This window comes from Pseudorasbora parva, chromosome 24 (genome assembly GCF_024679245.1).
Source record: "Pseudorasbora parva isolate DD20220531a chromosome 24, ASM2467924v1, whole genome shotgun sequence".
Taxonomy (NCBI): domain Eukaryota; kingdom Metazoa; phylum Chordata; class Actinopteri; order Cypriniformes; family Gobionidae; genus Pseudorasbora; species Pseudorasbora parva.
This window is the reverse complement of record NC_090195.1, coordinates 16,240,205-16,263,538: the sequence shown is the minus strand read 5'-3', so window position 1 is coordinate 16,263,538 and position 23,334 is coordinate 16,240,205. Positions and strand designations below refer to the sequence as shown.

At 38.9% G+C, this 23,334-nt stretch overlaps 1 protein-coding gene across 8 annotated transcripts in view; it reads left to right on the top strand.

Annotated features, from left to right (window-relative positions):
- Positions 1–23,334, top strand: part of sulf1 (sulfatase 1) — a 109,185-nt gene that overhangs the window by 57,071 nt on the left and 28,780 nt on the right. The window contains exons 3-4 of one of the 8 annotated variants that reach the window (XM_067435593.1): positions 1,227–1,545; positions 5,658–5,777. The exons of 5 other annotated variants lie outside the window; for them this stretch is intronic. The gene's annotated coding sequence lies outside the window, so the exon portion shown is untranslated. Of the gene's footprint in view, positions 1–1,226; positions 1,546–5,657; positions 5,778–23,181; positions 23,318–23,334 lie in introns of those variants that run through there. 2 more of the 8 variants (XM_067435591.1, XM_067435594.1) reach the window with 2 other exon arrangements.

The following is a 23,334-nucleotide window of genomic DNA, read 5'->3' as shown; positions in this document are numbered from 1 at the left end:
CTTATCTGCCCTTCCAGCCTCTCCTGAAACTGTCATCAGTCTGGTATCTCTCCCAGATTGACATCCATTAGCACAGGAAAGGTGAATAACATCTAGTATTTAAGTATTTAAGACGTGCTAGTCTTCTCTTTAGCTACCTGAGTAGGGTACGTGATGACGTGCTCACTGTGTTTGTTTGATTTGGGGCTTTTGAGGGGTTTGTCACAAGTGAAGATTGATCAGTGTTTGAGTTTGGTCTGGCCTTACTGAAACTTTTACCAGGTGTGAAAGCAGCTTTAAAGAATGCTAATAGGTCACTTAGCAGCCTTTGTTTTTATTTCCTTAACTGATGAACTTAAGTTGCTAAGATAGCACAGAACCAGTGTTAGCATTGTTTATTGAGCTGCAGTTTCATCAGACAAAACACTTTCTCTTGACCTACGGCTAACATGAGAATTAAAATTGATTGGCTTTCAATTGTCAGTGCACCAACATACAATACATATTTAAAATATATTAAAATTGCAATGCATAGGTACAATGACATGCCATTTTGGAATAAATGTATTAATATGTGTAAAAATATTAACCAACATCAATACAAAAAATACATTTATAGGAATTTGGCACATTGCTTTTTATTTTTTATTTTATTTTTGAACATCCGTCTGTATTTTTCTTTAGTAAAGCATTTACTTCCCGGTCGATGGCAATGGAAATTATGCTGTTAACAATTCATATTTAGTCTCGCTTCAGATAAATTACAGTGAAGCTATTTAAATCCCACACAGCATTACAAATGACAGTAGCTAAAATAAATGAAACTAAATGGCGCTAATGATCCTGGCTCAGTCTCTTATCTCTGGAAAATCTCTTTCTCGCTTAACTTAAGGCAGTAGATTGCAAAGGACAGGAATGCTGCCGAGACAGCTGAAGATTTATAACAGGGAGGTGTGAGTTGGGCAGATATAACAGTGAAGAACAAACGGCAGTGCATTGTGGTCTATGCAAGGCTTTCTTTCTCTAACTTTTGGTGGAGTTTATTTTCCCCCCTCTATGCTTTAGAGGGTATTGCATTACTATATGCGTGAGTGAGATTTGAGGAACCCCAGGCTGCTTCTATGGGATTCCTGTGAGCTACAAGTGGCAACATAACTGTTCATAGACGTGCTGCCCTCCCTCCCTCACTCGCATTCTCAATCCCCTCCCTCCTCTTCTCCTCTCCTCCCTCTCTTTCTAAATCTCAGGTTACCGTGGCTGGAGTTTAGACATCTCTGACTAGTGTTTCCCTTATGTCCTTGTCCCTGCCTCCAGCCTGGGAAGAGCCACCCAGTACCCTCTCTGATTGGACTGGGTAGTTTGTCTTGACGCACCACTGTGCTGAGTGCTGGAGGACGTGTTTCAACAGATGGTTGGGGTTAGTGTGTGTCATCACATTGGAGAACGGATTAGAGGAGGAAGGTTGTCTTCCAGGAGCAGTGTGGTCCCCACAAACACTCTGAGGAGCTCAAGAGCGAACAACCCACAGCGAGAGAGATCAACTCCATGCGCAAGACTGGTATCCAGGTAGAAACACTTCTGATTGTCACTCTTTCAAACTAGTTTGTTTTTCTTTGGAGGGCCTGGAATTTTTTAGTTCATCTGTATTCAATGTTTTTGGCCGTCTCATTTGGTTCTCTAGTGTGAAGCTGTCAGGTTTTGGATTTAGAGAGGCATTTCTGAATGGGAATTTCTGACTCACAAGATGTCTTTTTGCATGTTATACAAGTTTTAATGAACCATGTAATTGGATTTTGACTAAATGAAAATGACATTCCCTTTTGAAAACTTTGATTTAATTGTCGTTTCTGTCATGCTGAAAAGTTGAAGGGAACATTTCACAATAGATCATAACCTTCAGACTGTGCCAGTTATAAAATCACAAAATTTAATTGGAAGTGCTCGAACCTTGCAGCACGAACAATTTTTTCAGACTGATCCCTGCATATGTTGCGGGCAAACGCAAGTTCAATTTAGCATCAATTGATTAAATAAGCTGTAAAACTGTCTTCATTCTGAACAAATGTGGTGTTAAGAACATCTCCTGGACCAGGTTGCAACATATGCAAATGGTGGGGTGTCTCTAAAGTAATCATGCCACAAATTTCACTCAACTCCACTAAACCAAAAAAGCAAAAACTGCCAATGAAGTACTAATGTCTAGCATTAATATGTTGCTGCCGGGCATGTATACAGCGTGAGGTGTTTGCTGAGGGGACTGTACCGCTGTAAGGGCAAGGGGGGCAGAAGAATGATGCCAGTAATGCCACAAAGACAGAGTTGTGTGAATTATATTTATTTACACACATTAATCAGCCATGTCAACATCACTCACTCACTCACATGCTGAAATTCATTTAAGAAAACCACAAATACATCAGCACTAGTGTTGATATTTTACAATGAGAGCAGTCATTACCAGTGACGACTGCAGGATTATGAAGGGACGTGATTTTAGAAACTTGTTTCTTTTCATACAGTGTGTTTTCATTTCTGTAGATGTACAGTTATGCCTTATTAGCTGAATGTTTTGGGCTGTGACTTCATTAGTGTTTGTAAAATCATTTGAGAGATGAAGCTTATGCAGACATTACCTTTCGTTAAATCAATTTAACGCACAAGTGGGTTTGATTTAATGCGAGGTTAAAATGCCCTTGCTAAATTAATCTTGATGGGGTGCATTAGTTGCCAAAAACTGCTTTTCATTACATCGTTCTTTAACATGAGCCATATGTAATTAGGTGTTGTAGCTCTGAGGCCTTTGAGGAGAGCTGAACTAAAGACTGTTTATGGTCTCAAACCCTTGGTTAAATTTGAAAGCAGACAATACTATTGACCTGTTCATTCTTTGCGAACATAGACATGCCGTAAACTTGTCAGTTGCGGTTCTTCATCAATCACTTACTCTGGGTGCAATTAGTTTTAAAGTTACTGGCCTGCTTCTCATTTTTGTGCTCTGTTTTTAAACGAGTGTTTCTGTCAAAAAGGAAAATGCCAATTACTCAAACGCATGTCATTTCAAACTTCAAATATTTTTTTGTGGAATGCAGAAGTAAATATGTTGAATGTCCTGTCCAGAGCCAGAAAATATGGGGTGTCAAGCTCCAAAATCACAAAACAGCATGTTTTTCATCTCATGCGCTTCTGTATAGATTTCTCAGTTATAAACGGACAAACTTTTGGAGCTTGACAGCCCAGATTCCCATTCAATTTCTTCATTGGACCACAAAAGGAGAAATATTTAGTATTTGTTTTCCATATATTAAGATGCAAACATGTTTGGAATGACACAAGGTTGAATAAATTATGTAATTTTCATATTTGGGTAAACAGATACATGATCTTGATCCCAGCATCTTTAAGAGATTGCTGCGGTTTTGTGTCAAAGTCTAAACAATTGCTGCAGCTGTTGTGAATAATTTTCAGTTCTAGATTTGGATCTGCCAACACTAATATTGTTTCAGTAGCTGTTCGGTCTTTTGGAGAGTTTGACCGGGGATCAGCTGTACCGTGAGAGTGAGACCATGAGAGAGCATGAACTCTAAGCTGTGTGTGAATGTGTGTGAGAGAGGGAGTCTTTGTCTTACTGTCAATTACCATTTCATACTCTATGATCTAATATCCTGTATGTCTTAGTTTTCCTGAAGCTTTGGACATGTGTTAAGTATTTAACCCCCTGCCATTCGTGTTCACTTACCAACTCAAATCAAAAGCATCGGGAACCCATGTGCCACTGTTCCGCATGGCTCTTGTGCTGTTTATAAAATGCCTCTTTGGCTTTAACTAGTTGCACACATTCACTGCCATTCTGTCAAACAAATCACAGTTGCCAGGGTGCTGGACATTTAACAGCCTGCATGTAAGGTCCTTTCTGTCAAGTGCTGGAAAAATGGCAGCATGTGGAGGTAGCCACCGATGCCAGCTGTTCCCAGGATCCTCTGAGGAGCACCATTGTGTTAGCTGACCAGCCATTCCCACCACATGGACATAAAAAGTCTTGTTTAGATAGGCAGTGAGAGAGGAAATTGAGCCACACTGTGCAGTATCTGTTTATCTCTGCTTAATGATAGTGTTCCTGCAGGAAGTGAGGTGGTAATTTAAAAGGGAAGAGTGGGCAACATCAAGGCTGTAATTGAGAGTTGACAACGCTTTGGCATGATGATGTCTGTCGTATCTGTGGCTCATAGCCCTATGCTTTGAGTGTACAGTTTATAATTTCGCTGTGAATGTCATTGATCTCTCTTCATATATGGGAGTCGTGATGTTTGGATGAGGCATTCTGCTCTTGGAACAACAGACTCATGGGAAACGGCCACAGATGAAGCTCTCAATAGCGCCCCCATGTGTTTGAAGAGTCACGTTATAGCTTCAGGGTCATGGTGCACTGTCAGAAAAAAGGTACATTGCTGTCACTGGGGCGGTACCTTTTAAGGTACCAATATGTACCATTTAGTGGTAAGTATAAGGTACACAGATGTACCTTTTCACTTTTGTACCTTAGGGTACCCCCCAGTGACAGAACGGTACCTTTTTTCTGAGAGTGTAGGCAAATCCACAATCAAGTGCAAAGATACTTGATACCACTTGGAGTTCTTTAGATTCCCACATTGTTAGAACCATTAGGGTAAACTCTAGCCAAAAATAGCTGTTTTCTGAGAAACTTTCAAAAGCTTCCAGCTACTAGTGGTTCCTATTGTACGGACTTAAGGATTTTAATGGTTCCTCCTGGAACTCCATCATAATGCAAAGGTTTTAAGGCACTTGATTTTGAAGCAACTTCAGAAAGTATCTAGTGGTTCTCAAAGGTTCTGGCAATGTGTCAGTCTGAGGAACTCCGAATGGTCTCCAAGTATTTATTTTTTGCAATAATGCCCTCCTTAAGTCAGACAGGAATTCCAGAGTTAGACGCTGACTGTTAGGCACCTACATGAATCTCTTGGGGGTCATAAGTTGTTAAGGTTACATTGTCAGTCATTATTGACATTTGAGGTTCATATTGTAGCTGGCTAACAGGAGTCCACTGCCCATTTTTGACTTGTCCAAAGAAAGACCTTGGATGCTTTTGTCTAAGAGTAGATCAGTGGAGGTTTCTGTGCTATTATCCATACCATGTTAATTCCATTATACAATATTGTAGAGAAGAGGCCATCCAATTTATGGTTGAAAGAAAAAAGGCCTGCTTTTATCACATGCAATTCAACAGCTGTAAGGATGCTTTGGAGTGAAGGAGGATCAGAAACTTTGTGATGCTTTCCTCCTCCGCTAATTCGGAATAGAAATAGAGAACCAACTAGAGGGAAAGAATAGGTAGGCAGCTCTCCCGACAGCTCACCTAATAAAAGACGGTATGCAATGCTCTCAAAAACGTAACGTCCCACCCTTCCTGCTTTTTAAATGTATTATCATTCATCCGCTACGAGAATGAATTAAGTGGGTCCATAAAGTCCTCTTTCGTACATGACAGCTGTTAAGCATGCAACGTACCCCGACTCAAACGCATTCTTTTGCTGAACAATTTTAATTTGCTTTCATGTCTCTTTCTCGTCCTTACCATGGGGATACGAGTCTGACCTCTGCTGTGGCTTGCTCTTGAGTGGAATGCCTATAAACCTTTCATTGCTTTGGGTTTGTCTCGCCAGAGCCCAACATGCAAGCCACTGGAGAGCCGTACCATCCAAATGAAGTGGTTCTGTGGTTTTCCTGTTTGGTTGCCATGGTGTGATCGATGTGGCAGTGAAGAAATTAGACGTAGATCAAGGGTAGGGAAATTGCATTTGGTTTTCTCCTTTTTTACTTAATTTTGCCAAAATGTTGTTTTTAGTTGAGTGACTGTTTTTGTTACAAAAAGAGGACCGCTTCCATTTTATTTAATGACTCTTCCAGGACGACTTCATCACTTAATTGCGATTTGTCTTTTTTGTAAATTGCAAATGACTCGCGACCATCTCATACTTTCCCTTGCGATTGCTTTCTCACAATTGCATCTTTACATCTGGCACATTCAAAATGTAATATTTTTTTTCCCATAATTTCAACAGTCATAGTTCTGACTTTTGACTGCGACTTTCAACATTCTTACAGTTGTGAACTTTTTAATGTGACTTTGTGATTCTCACAATGCGACTTATTTTAAACTGTAAAAATGTATATACATATAACTTGGGTTGGAACAGGCTTTCATTAGAAAAAGACTGGCCGACTGAGCTTCCCAGAGGGCATTGCAGAACTCTGCTCAGGCTCATTTACATATGGCATGTTTGTCTCTGGCACTCAGCGTTTTAGGTTTGGCCTGCTGACTGAATTCGTAAATGCATGCGAATATTTGGCTGCACAGCTTTTGAAAATGAATCCTGTGATTTTGAAAAGATCATACACTCAGTGGATGGGGCGTGACCTGTAAGTACAGGTGTCAGAAAAATGCCAGTGCACTCAAAGTTAATTACGTTACAAATGATGTGATCGCACGCTTCAGAAAAAAAAAGCCACACGCATTCACGCCTCAAGCGCTGGCAAAGTGAGCATCAGAGTACAAATTACAGGTTGCATTTCTGCGTGTGTCTGTGTGGCTGAAGAGATGGATAACAAATAGGGTTTTTTCTTTTAGGAGTACATCCCACTGGTATCTATAGCAGAGTGACAGATAGGGTCTAGGGATGGATATTCTCATTGTCGGTTTTGTTGCATAGATTCTGTCTGTACATGCCCCACATTCTGGAAGTGTACCATTTCACACTAGGGCAGAAATGCTCTGACTGGGTCCTGCTGACAGAGCCCTCCATGCACCTACTTACCCCGCCCAAAAACAGTCTGGAATTCTGTTCCTAAGCGTCCCTACATTTTCAGCATTCAGTTAGCTGCGGTCTTCACTAGAAGAGTCTCAAATGAACCTGCACTGGACGGTGCTAGTGGTTCCACTAGCACTAAGTTTGTGCTTTCCAGTCCATTTGACAACATGTAAAGCCATACACGCTTTGTCATTTGAGGTGCAGCAACTAAGTCCTTTACTTTGGAGTTACTGATGAAATAAGTGCAAGTTGAAAGCTGATCCTGGCATTAAATGGAATAACACTGTCTCAATCTCTCCGCTTTCAGACAGGCCATATGTTCCAGTGGTGAGGCCTGCCGCGTGTGCTTGCCGGTAGACCGAGTATTTATATTTTGGGTTTGAACACAATTCAGTTTGGATCACTAACATCGCTACAAGGAAATAAGGGAATCACGGACTAATTCTGTTGTTTTTTTTCTCCTTTCACCTGTGCCCTTCTGTGACTAATTATGAATTGACCTTCTTCTTTGTTGTAGAAATGCTTAAAATGACTAATTTGTTTTGACAAGCGTTCCAGTAGGAATATTCCTCAATCACTATCAGATCGTCATGGGTCATTTTAATCTGTATACATCTGTGGCCAGGTCTCAATGACTAACCTGCTCTCCAAGATGTATAGATGTGGTCTGGGGACACCTCTTCTATAATAGTGAGGGATTTATGTCTCCAGGCTTGTAATGGTGCCACACGTCTTCAGTCAGCGAACTGCACATAATATTAGTATCACTTAAGCGGCAAGGATACTCCAGCTCAAAACAGATTTGCTTGGCTCCCTACATTCTTCATGTGGGAGCTGGCTGTTGATTTCATGGAAAAAAGACATTGATTTATTTATTCAAGACGGTTACGTCAGTGGAAACTCACTGAAGCAATTTGAATATTTTCTTTATGTGGCATTTTAATATGTTTGGTATATTTGCCACTGTGGTAAGAGGAATATATCTTATAAGAAATGAAATTAAGATGAAACATTCTTTGGGAGGTTCTCTTTAACTGCAGTCTGGATCTGGTGTTCTAAAAGTCTTCTTTTTTTGTGCTCCTAGTGATGTATGTTTTGTGGAGAATATGAAATGTATGTCAAAGGCTCAGAGAGAAGAGCATTTCAAGACAAAGAAGCACATTTATGATGGTATGGCTGGTTGCAGCTGTAATTAATTTTTCTCCCCCTCCCACCAAAGACCCATAAAATGCTTTTACTGTGTCTGTTTCCCTGTTATTTGTCATATACCAAGTTGATCAAAGGCCAAATGTTTGACATTGCCTCTCCTCCATTATGCTGTCTATGGAGATCTGCTTTTTTGCTGCTTTCATTAACCACATACTTAAAGGAATGGCCTGAAAACCTCTCCAGCGAGACCTCCCAGCTGACCGAGAGAGGCGAGGATGGCTTGCTTCGGCTGCTCCAACTCGAGCAAAAGCGCCAGGAAGAATCTGTTAGGCTTCGCTAGAATGCTGCCAGATTTGGTCAGAGCTGATTTCAGTCTTACCTGGCAATCTCAGTCGATTGTACTTGCGTTTAAACAGCAGTAAGTAGCCGGAGAATGTCGAGGAGGTCTGAAGCTTTTACTGGTTTATGCTGTGCCGACTTTGCAGGTGGCTAATGAGTTGGGCCTTCATAAGAGAAAGCTAATCTCTCCCAAAGCCAAGCCGAGGAGGAGCTGAATGGAATTTGCTTAGCTCTGAATTCTGTGCCCTGTATGTTTAAGCCTGTGAGCTGCTCTCTCTTTCTCTCCCACAGTCATTGAGATGCTGCACCCACTGGCGTTCCTGAGTCACGTATGCCACAGTACAGGTCACCTATAGCTCCAGTGTCGCTCTCAGACAGCGTGACTTCAGGGGCCTCTCTGGTGCTAGTATATTGGATTATGGAAAAATCATAAAACTCTCCAAGGTGGCTCCAGCCCCCCTGTCTTGGTATTTAGAAATAAAGCGTAGTGATGTGTGCTTATTTGGAGATTAGAGAGGGGTTTTGGGTGGGCTTTAAGGTGTGAGTGAGGCCCATTGGCTGGGGTACTTGTGCAACGGCACGGTCGACTGCCATCAACTGCAGCTGGGTGAGGGTGTGTGCAAGGCCAGTGTCACTGGAGAACCTGTTAATGTGAGCTGGCATGGCAAAGCAGCTTGGCAGCCTGTGGAACTAAAGTGGCCATGGCATCAATGTTTCAAAGTCTAAGTTTTCAGAAGAGCAAGTTACTTAAACTTTTGTTTCCTAATGCTCTCTTTTCTGCATTCTTAAAGGGTTAGTTCCCCCAAAAAGGAAAATTACCCCGTGATATACTCACCCCAATTTACTACTTCTTTCAGACAAACACAATCTTCGTTATATATTAAAAAAAAATCCTGGCTCTTCCAAGCTTTATAATGGTAGAGAATGGTGGACCTGATTCCCAAAGTCCAAAAAAGTAAATACATCCATCATGCAAGTAATCCATATGGCTTCAAGATGTTAATAAATGCCTTCTAAAGCGAAATTATGCATATAAGTGAAATATCCATATTTAAAACTTTTCTATAGTCATGTATACATAGGATGGCTGGAGGCTCAATCAAAAACGAACTGTTTTTACATATTTTTGACAAAATCGGGTCAAAACAAAGTTTGTTTGGATTTCACTTGTAGTTTGTACTTCTGTAGTAATGGCTTGCTACTTTTGAACTACCATTGGTCCGTGGCGATTACGTAATAAGTATGTGTGCTCCAGGACTCCCTTCTTTGATGTGGAAGTCTTTTCCGGTTCATTTCTTCTCTTCAGTCTTTAAAAACGCAAGCCAAAAAAATATGCTGGAGATGCTTTACAGTAGAAATTGAAGTTGTGATTCTAATTGAAAGAGACACTGACACTTTTTTCATCTTTAATTCTGTAAAGCTGCTTGCTAGATGGAAAAGTGTCAGTGTCTCTTAATTAGAATTATAAGTGACTTGGTTTGTTTGGAATGCCAAATTGCAGAGTTCATGCAAAATATACCACATCGCTATGATCTGATGCTTTCTTAACTGCCATTTTCTCACCACTGTCATTTTTTTGTGCGTTTACTTTCTGACTAAGAGGAATGCACATATTTACATATTCACCTTCTACTCCCAGCAGTGAGGGTGGTGTTGGGATGTTTGCTAACAGCATACAACTGCAAAGGTATTTCACACTACTTTTTACCCTGAGCAAAGAACAAAAAAAGAACTTTGCCACCAGTGCCTTAAATCTGGGTTTTTGTCCTATACTGCTGCCATAGGATAATTTTGTCAGTTACCAGGCTTTATTTTTTTTTGCGTCATGCTGGGTAACCCCAACTCTGATTGGTCGAGAATTCTGCGCCCCACAAAAAGCCTCTTCAAGACAAGGCTTTAAAGGAACACTCCACTTATATTAAAAATAGGCTAATTTTCCAAGTCCCTTAGAGTTAAACAGTTGTGTTTTACCATTTTTAAATCCATTCAGACGATCTCTGTATCTGGCGGTAGCACTTTTAGCATAGCTCTGCACACATCATTGAATCATATTAGACCATCAGCATCAGTGCTCAAAAAAATGACCAAAGACTTTCGAATATTTTTCCTATTTAAAACTTGACTCTTCTATACTTACATCGTGTACTAAGACAAACAAAAAATGGAAAGTTTCTATTTTTTAAGACCATTATAGCTAGGAACTACTTTCTCATTCCTGCGTAGGAACTTTGCGGCCGTTATGGGTGCAGCAGCGCAATATTACACAGCGAATTCAAAAACAAAATTCTGTCAACATAACCAGCGTGACAATCTGCTTGCACAGAGAGCACGTCTTGTAACCATAGAGACGTTTTTTGAGACGATTCAGAAGATATTTACTTTGGTGCAGATCCCGAACCGTATCAATCTATTTGAACCGGATTAACAGTTACACTGAAGATAAGCTTTTGAAATGTGAAAGAGAAAGTGTGGCTAAACAGACTGGGGCAGAAGGGACGAGGAGAGCAGATTCAAACCGGTGAGTTAGAGAAGAGTCAAAAATCAAGTAAAAATGGTCCGACATGATTTCGGTCTTCCGACCTTTTGATTTTGACTAATGTAATATGTGAATGAAATATGCTAAGGTGATGCTGCTTATTATGAAGACAAAGTGAGCGTGCTCTGTTGTTTCTCTCGGTCACCTCAGTTAACATGCACCCTGTCATCTACATCACTAATAAATCCCAAAAAAACTGATCAAATAAGGCTTTGACGGGACAATTCTTTTGGCGAGCGTCAAATCATTTTCAATGCAGGAGACGCGCTCCGAGAACGTAACATCACTAACACAGTATTTTGTACCATAGAAACTGTGTAGATAAACAATACTGGCAATTCCACATTCTATTTTAATCAAACCATACACTACCTCACCAGAATGCTACAACAAATCTACTAACGTTATATAGTTTGCATAGATTGTATTCATGCTAGCTAAAGACAACAGCAGTGCTTTTCAATCTGGTCGTTCAAGCTAACAAATAAAATAAAATAATGTTATACTTACAGCCATGGGGGATGATGCACTTCGCCCTGTCTGGACATATCCTTTAGACGCCTTACCGTGGTAACATGGTCCATGTTTTCCATCTGGTCCCAAATGCTTTGAGCAAACACACAGTTTCTTGTTTGAATCTACCTGTGTTTTGATATCTATGGTTCAGAGCAGTCAACCACTGATTCTTTTGTTACTTAATTTGCGTTGGTATTCTGTGAAACAGGATGGTAGAATAAACCTTCGACTCAATATCACAGCTCTTTACAACACACAGAACCATGGCTAATAGCACAGTAAATCCACTACATCATTTTTCGGCTGCAACTCTGCATTATCTGCAACGACACAAACTTAGTGCTGGTCATGTTGGAAGTGATCTATTTGAGGACTACGTTCAGGTATGGCATAATATCATCGCACCGCTGAACCCATGGTACGACCACAAAGTTCCATGATTACTACGCATGAATCAGAAAATAGCTCCTATCTATGTCGGTTTAAAAATCTAAACTTTTAATTTTCCTTTAGTCTTAGTACATGATGTAACTACAGAATATTCAAGTTTTAAATAGGAAAAATATTATCTTTGAAAAAATAAAGTCTTTGGCGATTTTTGAGAGTGACGCTAATGGACTAATATGATTCAATGATGTATGCTAAGCTATGCTAAAAGTGCTACCACCAGATAAAGAGATCGGCTGAATGGATTCAAAAACGGTAAATCTCAACTGTTTAACTCTAAGGGACTTAAAAAAGTAGAGTGTTTCTTTAAGACTTTGAAGTCTGTGGGAGGCAGATTATTGTAATGATATTTACATGCATTCATAATTAATGAGATGGGGCCCTAAGGTAACCGGACCCCAAAGCCAAAGGGTTGGAGATTAGCATAAGACCTATTTTGATGAAAGTCACTCCCATTTGCTTGGAAACCACACCGTCAAAGCCTTTATACCATTTAATATGGTGGTTAAACACTAGCTGTTCTCTGCTAAATATAATCCACAGCCTGTTGAAATGAGTTTCATAAAAGCTTCTAAGAAAGAAACAGAACCTATGAAGTAACGGTTCATAGTAGTTCATCTGTATCTTGTAAAGGCCTAAGCTATTGCATTTTGGCTTTAAAAAAAAAACTACACAACCACTAGAATTTGGTTGTTTTAGTCCATTTCTTCAAAAACCACCAGATAACTGTCAGGATGGAGATATTTGGTCTACAGGCATCCATATGGCACGCTCTTCTATTTGGACAGTGGCATTTTTATGCTGGCTGGCATCACAATGTTGACAACTGCTGCCGCTCCTGATTTGATTTGGTTTTTGGAGGTTTGCTCAGCTGTTCTACAAGATAGAAAAGCTTCTGTTACCTCGGCACAAGTCAAGTCTCTAGATGCACACATAAACATGGCAATTGCCAAATAGAAAAGCTACCCTGGAACATCAATTGGATGTTTCAAGCATACGGCCTTGCATTTGAAAGAACTTTTTTTGAAAGACCTCCTCCCATTGTGCTTGTGTGACTACAGGGCAAAGCTCTGGCTTGTCAAGGTGGCTTTTATCATGGAGCTTTTGTAGTCATTCAAATGTAGAAATTGGGCTTTCTCTGTTTGCGTGATAGAATTCAGATTTTCTTTTTCATCTAGAAATGCTATAAACATGCATGCATTAGCACTTTGTTAAAGTCATTTGCTGTCATCACTTTGTTTTTAGAAAATAGGAACTTCATAGAATCATTTAACTCTTTACACCCAGCGTTTGTATTTAAAAGCTGCCAGCCATCACCAGTGTTTTTGACCATTTTCATGGCCTCCAGAATATTTTGTTGTATAAATATCTGAACTTAAAATATATTAAAAGAAAGAACAGACCTTCTGCTTAAAAAAAGGCTTTATTCTTGCTTCATACATTCTTTTTTATAAATACTTGAATGTGGGGAAGTTTCAATAACAACATTTTTTTTTTGAAAATCATGTTATTGTCAAAGACTATACATCCAGATCAGATTCAGCAAGATGATCAAAACATGGAAGGAGTAGATTGAGTCAATAAACACCCCAAATGCTTGCACTATAGCTTGTCCTGGGTCGATATTTCATTCAGTAACATTGATTCATTTTGATTTATATACTGTTTAATGTTAATGATTGTTATTTTAAATATGTGTGTAATTACATATATTCAGTGTTGGGGAAAGTTACTTTGAAAAGTAATGCATTACACATTTGATATGCGTTACTCCCTTAAAAAGTAACTGAGTTACTTGGTTACTTTTTAAGAAAAGTAATGCACTTTTACTTTTTCTTTTTCTCACCTTTTGTTTTTTTATAACAAAAGTTCTATTTTTGTGCAAATGTGAAGACCTCTTCACACCAAACAAAATTGAAATAAACCTCAGGCCTAGGTAAACATGCTAATTCATGCATGTACAGTAGAGGGCGCAGCTCCAACAAACCTTTCAGCTGCGATGCCATTCTGGATAATGAAAGAATAGGATTTTTGCTTTTGGTTTATAGGAGTCATCGAAAATTAGCAGCATATTGACATTGGTCAATAAAGGTAGTTTAACGTTTTATTTAAATGTGCACTATGTAGTATTTTTGCAGTAAAATATCCAAAAACTATTAGGCCAGTGTTATTTTGTTAAGATGAGTACTTATAATATCCCAAATGTTTCCAACTATTTGTAAATTGTGAGAAAATTGCTATTTTAATTAAGGACCGGGACGTTTCTGCATAGCGTTTGAGCGAGTCGACTGTCAATCGCATCATATCTGCCTTACCCTCGGTTTTATTCTGCAGAAGCGCTTTTCTCTTAGCAGTGTGAACATGTCACAGCAGCGCCGAGCGAACGCACAGAGTAACATCATAACATAATTTTAAACACACTTAAATGTATCTAATATGATAAACAGAGCTGCTTTACCTGATTATCATGACCAGAAAAAGCGGAAGTGAGTGCGCCCGGTGACTGTGTCCCGTCCCGTCATAATTAAAGTCCCTGTACTTGCGAGCCATGCGTTTGTATAACAAATCGCTCCAGCAGCCGTGCTCAGCCCCACAACACTCGTTCCTGCTCTGCTTTACAATACAGTAACGTTAATAACCGCATCCATGAACATGATTTCTGCCCGAGTCCTATTTTCCACCGGCTGTGACGTGAAGACCACATGTCCCAAGATGCTGCGCTCACACTTGGCGTCATCAAACTACTCCTTTGTTTAGAATAGGTGCCTTCCAGTGGACGGAAAGTTGCATAGTGCACTTTTAATATTTATTTTTTTGGAGGTTTGCATAGTATTCTGATTTTGTTTTTAACATTTGAGTACTAAATCCTTATTGTGCAAATGAGATATGCTCACATTTAGTTAAGAACAACTATAACATGTTCACACACCAGCTTTGCACTCTTGATTTTTCTTAACATGGGGACAAGAGGGCTGTCAGTCAAATGAATGTGAAAAAGTAACTTGCGTTACTTTTTCAAAAAAGTAACTCGGATATTTTGTTGTAGATTTTAAAAGTAATTCAAGTTACTTGTAATGCATTTCCCCCAACACTGCATATATTGCTTGTTTCTGAATCCTCTTTGCCTGTGATTTGATCAGGAGATTCAGTACTCTTTCAGACGATATGTAATAGCACCCCCTTACGTATAACAGTGAAAACATGGAACGGCGGAACATTCCGACAATGGCGTGGAAGTGTTTTCTTACAACTTATGGAAATTTACATGGCTTACAATGGCTGGCAAAGAGTACAATATATTAGTTGGTTATTGGAGTGTTTTTTTTTTTCAATTGCTATGTGTATTTTTTTATTTATTTTACACTCAAAGGTTCATAATAGATACTGTGATATGGGACTAATTACAAATCTTATAATTAATATAGATCGGACTGTAATGTACTAAAATTCATTAGCTGAAGCAAGTTTCGGTGACTGCCTGAAAGCTCAGAACAAACTTTTCAGATTAGAGTTGCAAAGTTGCATGTGCTTTTCCCATTTAGAAAAGGTGTTGGCGTGCGAGTCAGTTGGCATGGCTTCCGTTCATGCGACTGCAGTGTATCCATTCACTCAACAGTGATTACACAGAATGGTCCAGAGGCGTGAGAACACACTGAAGCCACTTTAGTCAGATTCCACATTTTTATTCTTAACACATAATCAGTCGTCTGTTCCATCAGTGAGAACAAAATGTTTCCCAAAAGTGATTAAGCATAGAGGAGCACTCTCTAAAACTGGTCACATCACACTAGTTTTGTTGGCCTTCCTCACTCCCATGTGGGTGAATGGCTCTTGTTGATGGAGGCTCGTGCGGTGTGTCCTGGCCACAGTTCATGACACTCTAGGGTTTGACGCTGTGGATGGAGGAGAGAAGTCCTGGCTAATTTAAAAAAAAGAAACATTCCGAAATCCAAACCTCAAAATTCTGTGGCTAAGTAATCATTTCTTCCCCGATGGGAATAATCAGCATACAGAAATATGCAAACAGCCTCTGCAGAAATAGTCATCTGCAGTATGTGCATGTCCCTGTACGATCTCTGTTTTTAAAGGACAACTCCGGTGAAAAATGAACCTAGGGGAAATTAACACATGGTTACAGAGTAGATCGTTCTCTGGGATGCGTTTTCATGAAAATCAAATGTAAAGAGTTTTATCTCGAAAAACAGATTAGCTTTATAACGCTAGTGTATGGGGAATAGAATAAGTAAAATAAAATTGCTAGTTAATACCACTAACACGGAAGAAAAATGAGGGTCCCTGCATGCAAACCGAAGCATTGAGAACTTTGTAAGTGTACAAACAGTTTAATAAGAAGATACTTTATAAAGTACATTACGCGTATACAGACAGACGCCATCTTGCAAAACAGTCTCGACCAGTCGAGCCACGAACGCTGTGCTAAGTGAGCTGATCGATAGGAATTAAGCTTGTGAAATCTAATTACATGGAAATACATGAATTATATCTGTTTATTAAAATATATGGTTGACTAACTACAAAGAAAGAAGGTTTCCCATATGAGATTCTAAGTCACAGTTCATCACTTAGTACAGCGTTCGTGTGTTTTGCAAGATGGCTACTGTTTGTATAGGCGTAGTTATCTTTATAAAGTGTCTTCTTATTAAACTGTTTGTATACTTACAAAGTTCTCAATGCTTCGGTTTTCATGTAGGGACCCTCATTATGCTACCGTGTTAGTGTGAAGCTATTTTGAGCCTTGTTAGTGGTATTAACTAGCGATTTAATTTTAATTTTACTTATCCTAGTATACCCCATACACTAGCGTTATAAGCTAATCTGTTTTTCGAGATAAAACTCTTTACATTCGACTTTCATGAAAATGCATCCCAGAGAACGATCTACTCGGTAACCATCTGTTAATTACCCCAAAGGTTCATTTTTCACCGGAGTTGTCCTTTAAACAGTCAGTCTCTCCCGATGATCCTAAAGAGACAGTTCGCACAAAAATGAGTATTTCATTACTCTCATCATTCAGTGATATCTGTCAGGTAATGGGATATTTAGCGCGTCGTCCTGCAAAATTGCTTTTACAGCGCCATTAAAGTTAAAACAAATCTTGCCTTGGACTCTTTGATAATTAAAATGCAACTGTCACAACCAATAAACTGTGAAGTGTTCTTGCTGCTGATTGTTCTCCAGTGACTTGGCTTCTTTACAGGCACATTCTGTGGAGAGCAGTGAGCGAGCAAAGTCTCTATAGTGAGGGAATGGAAAGGGAGATTAGCCCTCGAGACTGTCTTTGTCTATGGAAACCTTGCATTTATGAATGGCTGACTCACTATTTAGCAGTGCCATCTGGTTTGATTTATGCTCGTTCTTGGCTCGCAAGGGACTCTCATTTGCAATGAAGATGCACAAACAACTTTGCCATGGTGAAGGGCGAGTTCTTGCATGGTGCTTTGCTTTAAAAGGAATTATTTCAAGCTGACAGGGATCAGGGTTTTCGTTTTAGTGATTTTTAGAAGCTGATTGCACATGCTGCGAATGCGGCCTTGCCATTTCCATCTTCCTGGATGAGGGATTGACAGAAACCAGACTATTCGTGATGCAGTCTAGATGTTATTAAACCCAGCGCAGTTGGAAAGAATGTGCCGGGTCATGACATTCTGATCTTAATCGTGTGGCCTCTTCCTCAGGAACTCATCTTTCCTTACCTGTGAATCCTGTGAATTCGGCAGACCTCGTTTTGGAGAGCCTTCTGAGAGTCCAGGTGTTTGAGGTTTGGGTTAACCACCCCACATTTACCACGTGGGTCAAAGGGGGTTCAGGGCACATGAAAGTATGTGGTTTGTGCCTTTACCACAAGCAGCAGTGGCGGTTTTTTGCTTGCCAAGAACCTCTGAGTCGCTGTCTCTGATAGCGCTACATGGTAGAAAACACCGCTATGTGGTCAGGGAGGTGGGAGGGATGCTGGATGCTTTAGTATACATGGAGGGGGGAGGAAAGCATAGTGAAATCATAAAAGTAAAGATTTTGGACCGCACTGAAGGACCCTGGTCCTGTCATCCATTAATCTGAAAATTGCACCTCTTTCATAAGGGGCTATTTTTTGGCAGCTGTGTGTCAGGCTTGAAAAGTCCAATAGTAGCCTTTTTGTTTTGCTTCTTTGAACCTTCAAGACCTTTTTTTTCTTAATAAATCTCAAATATTATTTGTCCAGCTTAGCCCTGATTAGTACAGTAGAGGCTAATTTACTGGGTCATTTCCTCTAATCCCTAAAACAATAAGGGTCTGAGGCGATGCTTGCTCGGGTGCTCGTCTGTGACCCAGAAGAAAGCTTTCTTGTGTTCCTCAGCAATGCAGGTCTACAAAGGAATAGTGCTTGGCAAATGAGCTCAGCCGGCTGGGGTCAATAAAGACCGGTGACTGCAGTTCAAGTTATCACAGTATTATACATTTATTTATAAATAATTTTCCTTTTAGAATACTCCTCTAGTTACTACACTGTAAAATCACAACACTGTAAAAAATTATTTAGAAAAAAAGTTACCTGGTTGCCTTAAAATTTTGAGTTCATTGAAATTAAATTTGATAAAATTATACAATGAACATTTTTTGAGATTCAACAACCTTTATTAAAATATTATTAAAAGATTTTGTAAGAATATTGGGTTATTGTGTGTTTTATTTCTGATGACGCAGTGAAACATGCCAAATAATGCTATTTTTATGATTTATCAAATTTTTTATGTGGTTTGGATGCAATAATATTTTGAGTTTCTATTTATTAAACAAATTTCCTTCATTGTATCAACTCAAATTTTTAACTTCAATAAACTCAAAATGTTAAGGCAACCAGGTTACTTACTTTTTAAAGTTAAACCAACAAAATCCAACAATAACTTTTTACAGGGTATATATGAATATAACATCTCACGAAAATGCATATAAATAGTATGAGTGTCCAATGTCGTGGAATTTATACGGCAAAACTCATTTTGGTGTGCATATGCTACGCTGTTTTTTGCGTGCATATGATACGCACTTAATGGCGTATTATGCAGATTTTTATTTATTTATTTGTAACTACATTTTTTGCAGTTTTCAACTTACACTTACACGAAACAAAAATCTATTAAAAAAATTATGGGACAATGTACTGTATAAATTTGACAAAATTTTCCATATTTATTTTTTTACATGTGTTTTACTTATATTTTGAGCTTCATTGTGTAAGAAATAATTATTGACTCATCAGTATTTGGCAGAATTTTAATATCAATGCATCCCTAATTTTTCAAAATTTTATATCTTTAGCTATTTGGCAGTTCTTCATGACCTCTCCAGAGTTTATTGCACTGGTATAACTGTCTTTTTAAATCCATAAAAATATGGGACAATGTACTGTATTAATTTGTCAATTTTCCATATTTATTTTTTGCAGGTGCTTTTAATTGTATTTTGAGCTTCATTGTGTAAGAAAATTATTGGCTCATCTGAATTTGGCAGAATTTTAATATCAGGGCATCCCTAATTTTTCTAAATTATATTTTTAGGTATTTGGCAATTCTTTGACGTTTCCAAAGTGTATTGCACTGTACTTCAGTATAACTGTCTTTTTAAATGGTCGCATAAAACATTGAGCAAATGATTTGGAAGTACTTTTTGTTCTGCACATTACAAGCACATTAATCTGAATAACAGTTTGACTAAAGCCAGAGGAAGTCACCAGGTTTTCCACTGAAGGCTTCAGACACAAACATCACATCATTTTTGCATGCCAGTCCAGTGCTGATTCAGTGTCAGAGAGCCATGGAGTGTGGAAGCTTTGTTTCCCATTATTCGTGGAAATGCTGGATCTGTTTTTCACAGGCAACGGGTCAGAGAAAAGCAAAGTAGTGGTTTATGTTCTTGCCAGTGCCACCAACTGGAACATATTTTCACAGTAATGAGGGTAATTAAAACAAAATTATAATTCACGACCCTTTTTCCCTCCAGGGAAGAAAATAGAAGAGCTATTTCGGATCGACTGTATTCTAAAATTACAGTGCTGGAATGAGGGTGAATGTGTCATCTTTGAGGGCAGAGACAGTTTAATTCAGGGTTGCTTGAAGAACACATGATTTAACTAAATAGCACAGTCTTGGCTCATATCTGGATTTTATATTTTTATTTGGCTGAAGTTAATAATGTTAGTTTCAAATTGCTGGAGGCACATCACTCAATAGTTCAACTTGTAGTGTCACATAAAAGGATTCATTTATCACTTCAAGTTGAATACTGATGCTGAAAAGTCTAATTTGCACAGTGTGGACATAAAACGAATGATGGGAAGGAAGCATGTGTCTGAATGAACGTTGGAGGGAGTTAAATGTTGTTCTCTATATGTTTTCTGGGCCTTAGGAGGTTTTCATGAGATCTGGAAGTCATGCTGTGTGTGTGCGCGCACTCTGGTCTGACTGGACCCTGCCATTCCCTGCTGTTTGTCTAAACAGCGCCAGTGTTTGCACAGTGCTGTCAGGGTGACTGGACTGACTATCCCTCATGCTGCCTGTCTGAAATCCACTCTGTCCAAAAAAGCACTTAGAGACCCATCTGAGAGGTGGACCATCATCTGCACAATGATGGAGAACGGCAAGCACATGGTTTTCCATTCAACAACTCCTTCTTGTCAGATGTCACAAAGAGTGAAACTTTTACTTACCCTAATGTCATACTAAATCCAATCCATTTTTTTTTTTTTCTTTCATTGGTATCAATCTAAAGTCACAGTTCAATCATATCTGTTTAACAGCTTACCCCTGGTCTCAAGACTTGTATGGCTTAATGTAACAAAGTGTGTCTCTTACTGAAATATGTTGTAAAAACCATGAAATTTGTTTAAAAAATCCTTTACAAATTTGGACAGTCGCTGGCGCCATTTTGTTTGCGTTCTATGTTAATGATGTAGAATGGTTGCAACAATGTCATCTGTTCAGCCTTTTCAATTTGTGCCAGAGCATGACATTTGTGAGGATGAAAACATCGATGACGTTGAATATGAATTACATCAACATGAAGAAAATTGGGGGGTTGAGGAGGCGAGAGTGGGGCAAACTATTTGTGATCGGTGCAACCATTCTAAGTCATCGACATAGAACGCAAACAAAATGGCGCCGACCACTGTCCAAATGTGTGAGACATCATTTGTTATAATTAAACTGTACATGTCTTAAAGGGTTAGTTCACCCAAAAATAAAATGTATGTCATTAATGACCCTAATCTCGTTTCACACCCATAAGATCTCCGTTCATCTTCGGAACACAGTTGAAGATATTTTATATTTAGTCCAAGATTATGCAAGTGTATGCACACTATACTGTCCAAATCCCAGAAAGGGAATAAAAACATAATCAAAGTAGTCCATATGTGACATCAGTTAGTTAATTACAATCTATTGAAGCATCGAAAATACATTTTGGTCCAAAAATCACAAAAACTACGACTTGGCATTGTCTTTTCTTCCTGTTAAAAAAAAATAAATAAAAAATAAAAAAATAAACCGGTTAATAAAGTCATAGTTTTTGTGATTTTTGGATCAAAATGTATTTTCTATGCTTCAAGAGATTCTAACTAACTAACTGATGTCACATATGGACTACTTTGATGATGTTTTTATTCCCTTTCTGGACATGGACAGTATAGTGTGCATACACTTGTATACGCTCTCGGACTTAATATAAAATATCTTCAACTGTGTTCCGAAGATGAACTGAAGTCTTACGGGTGTGGAACGACATTAGGGTGAGACATTAATGACATACATTTTATTTTTTGGTGAACTAACCCTTTAACACCAGGGGATCCTTTTAAGTGACAAAGACACTATAAAGGCAATGTAAAAGAAGTTTGCTTTTGCATGACTTCAAAAGACTGAACCTAGCTCCATATTGACTACTTTTAAGCAGCCTATAGTGCTTTATTAGCCTGATAGATATGATAACAGCATAAATGTTTTTGGTAATGTCATATGAGAGAAGTGCTTCCAAATAATTCAATGTTTATATTCGTGATGCTACTTTGCTCCATACATACTTGGGTACGTCTGTGTTAAAACTGATCAGTTTAAAAAGTAAAATTTATAAGGTGGTCTGTCTCAGTGCTTGAAACTTGTCATTTTTCGAGATGACCAGTTGACTCAAAGGCGGCACACTTTTACTATTCACAGAGGCCGAGCATGAAGCTTTAATTTTTAATGGTGAACAAGAGTGAGGTAAAATAAGCTAAACAATGAATGTTTGACAACTTTTTGTAAAACGACCAACAGTTATATTCAACAATGCAAGTCAAATTTTGCAATTTTGATTTGACCAGCCTTTATAATTTATGTCATTTATGTAATTTAATTCATAATGTGATGAGTCAAGAAACATTAAACAAAGCTGTTTTAACTAATGCATGTCCCAGCAGTAGTTGTCCCTGCCACCATGTTTATGACGCACATCTCGGGAATTTGGGTATCAAAATTATGTCTGAACTTCCCAGAGGGCACTCATGTGCAATTTTTACCCAGAAAACTCGTATTTATGATCATTTTTATAGCACTTGAAGGCAGCATAAGTCACTAATCTGAAGGGATTTTCCATCTTTCAAATGGAGTATTGTTTTCGCTTGAAAATGTGAACACATTGGCTTTGAGATGATACTGTAAAACCAGTGCTGACTCTAATTTACTCATTTATTTCAACCCTCACTGGTCTTACTGTCACACAAGTATGAAATGACTTAAGTCATTTTCATTGCAAAGCAAAATCATGAAGCCAAATGAATGCCATGCGACGAGCCTCAGGTGCATAAATGACCATATTGTTTAACAGCTCAATGATTGAAGACAAAGATCAGCATGAGGCCACAGGCAATATGGTCCCTCCATAAGGTGTATACAATAAACTCACAGAGAAATTGGATGGGTATATCAATCAAACTTTTGTACATGCAGCCAGTTGTCAGGTAAATAAAAATGAGACTAATCACTTTACGTTGTGCATAAGTACAAAAACTCAAGACATGGCTTTTAGGAAATTGAGCATGTCTGTGGAGTATGAAAGATTTCATTGAGTCATCTTTGCTGGCGTAGACGAATGCCGTGCTGTGTAAATGGGGCAGTGTGTAAATCTGTGACTGGCGACCGCAGCACAAGGGTTAATGTAGCGGAACCCTCTACCCCCTGTACTGGCTTCGTAATTCTCACCGGGTGTCCGCTAGGGGTCACAAGCTCTGGGCCTTCTGACTGACGGCCCTGCCATAAAATGTGATTGGCTGGGTGTGTGCCAGTGCAACCCCTAATAGCCAATAGCAAAGCCTCAATAGTACTGAAGTATTGTGACTGATTAGAAAGAAAGAACTGGCCTGTCTGCACACACGGAGAGAGAAACTCAGGCCTTTCTGACTTGAAGAAATTGTCTGTAAATATGAGTGCAGGACTGAAGTAAAGAAATTGGGTGTATTGATGCCGCATGTGATGCTGCTAAGCTAAGAACTGTACAGGTAGGGTTTTAAAGTGC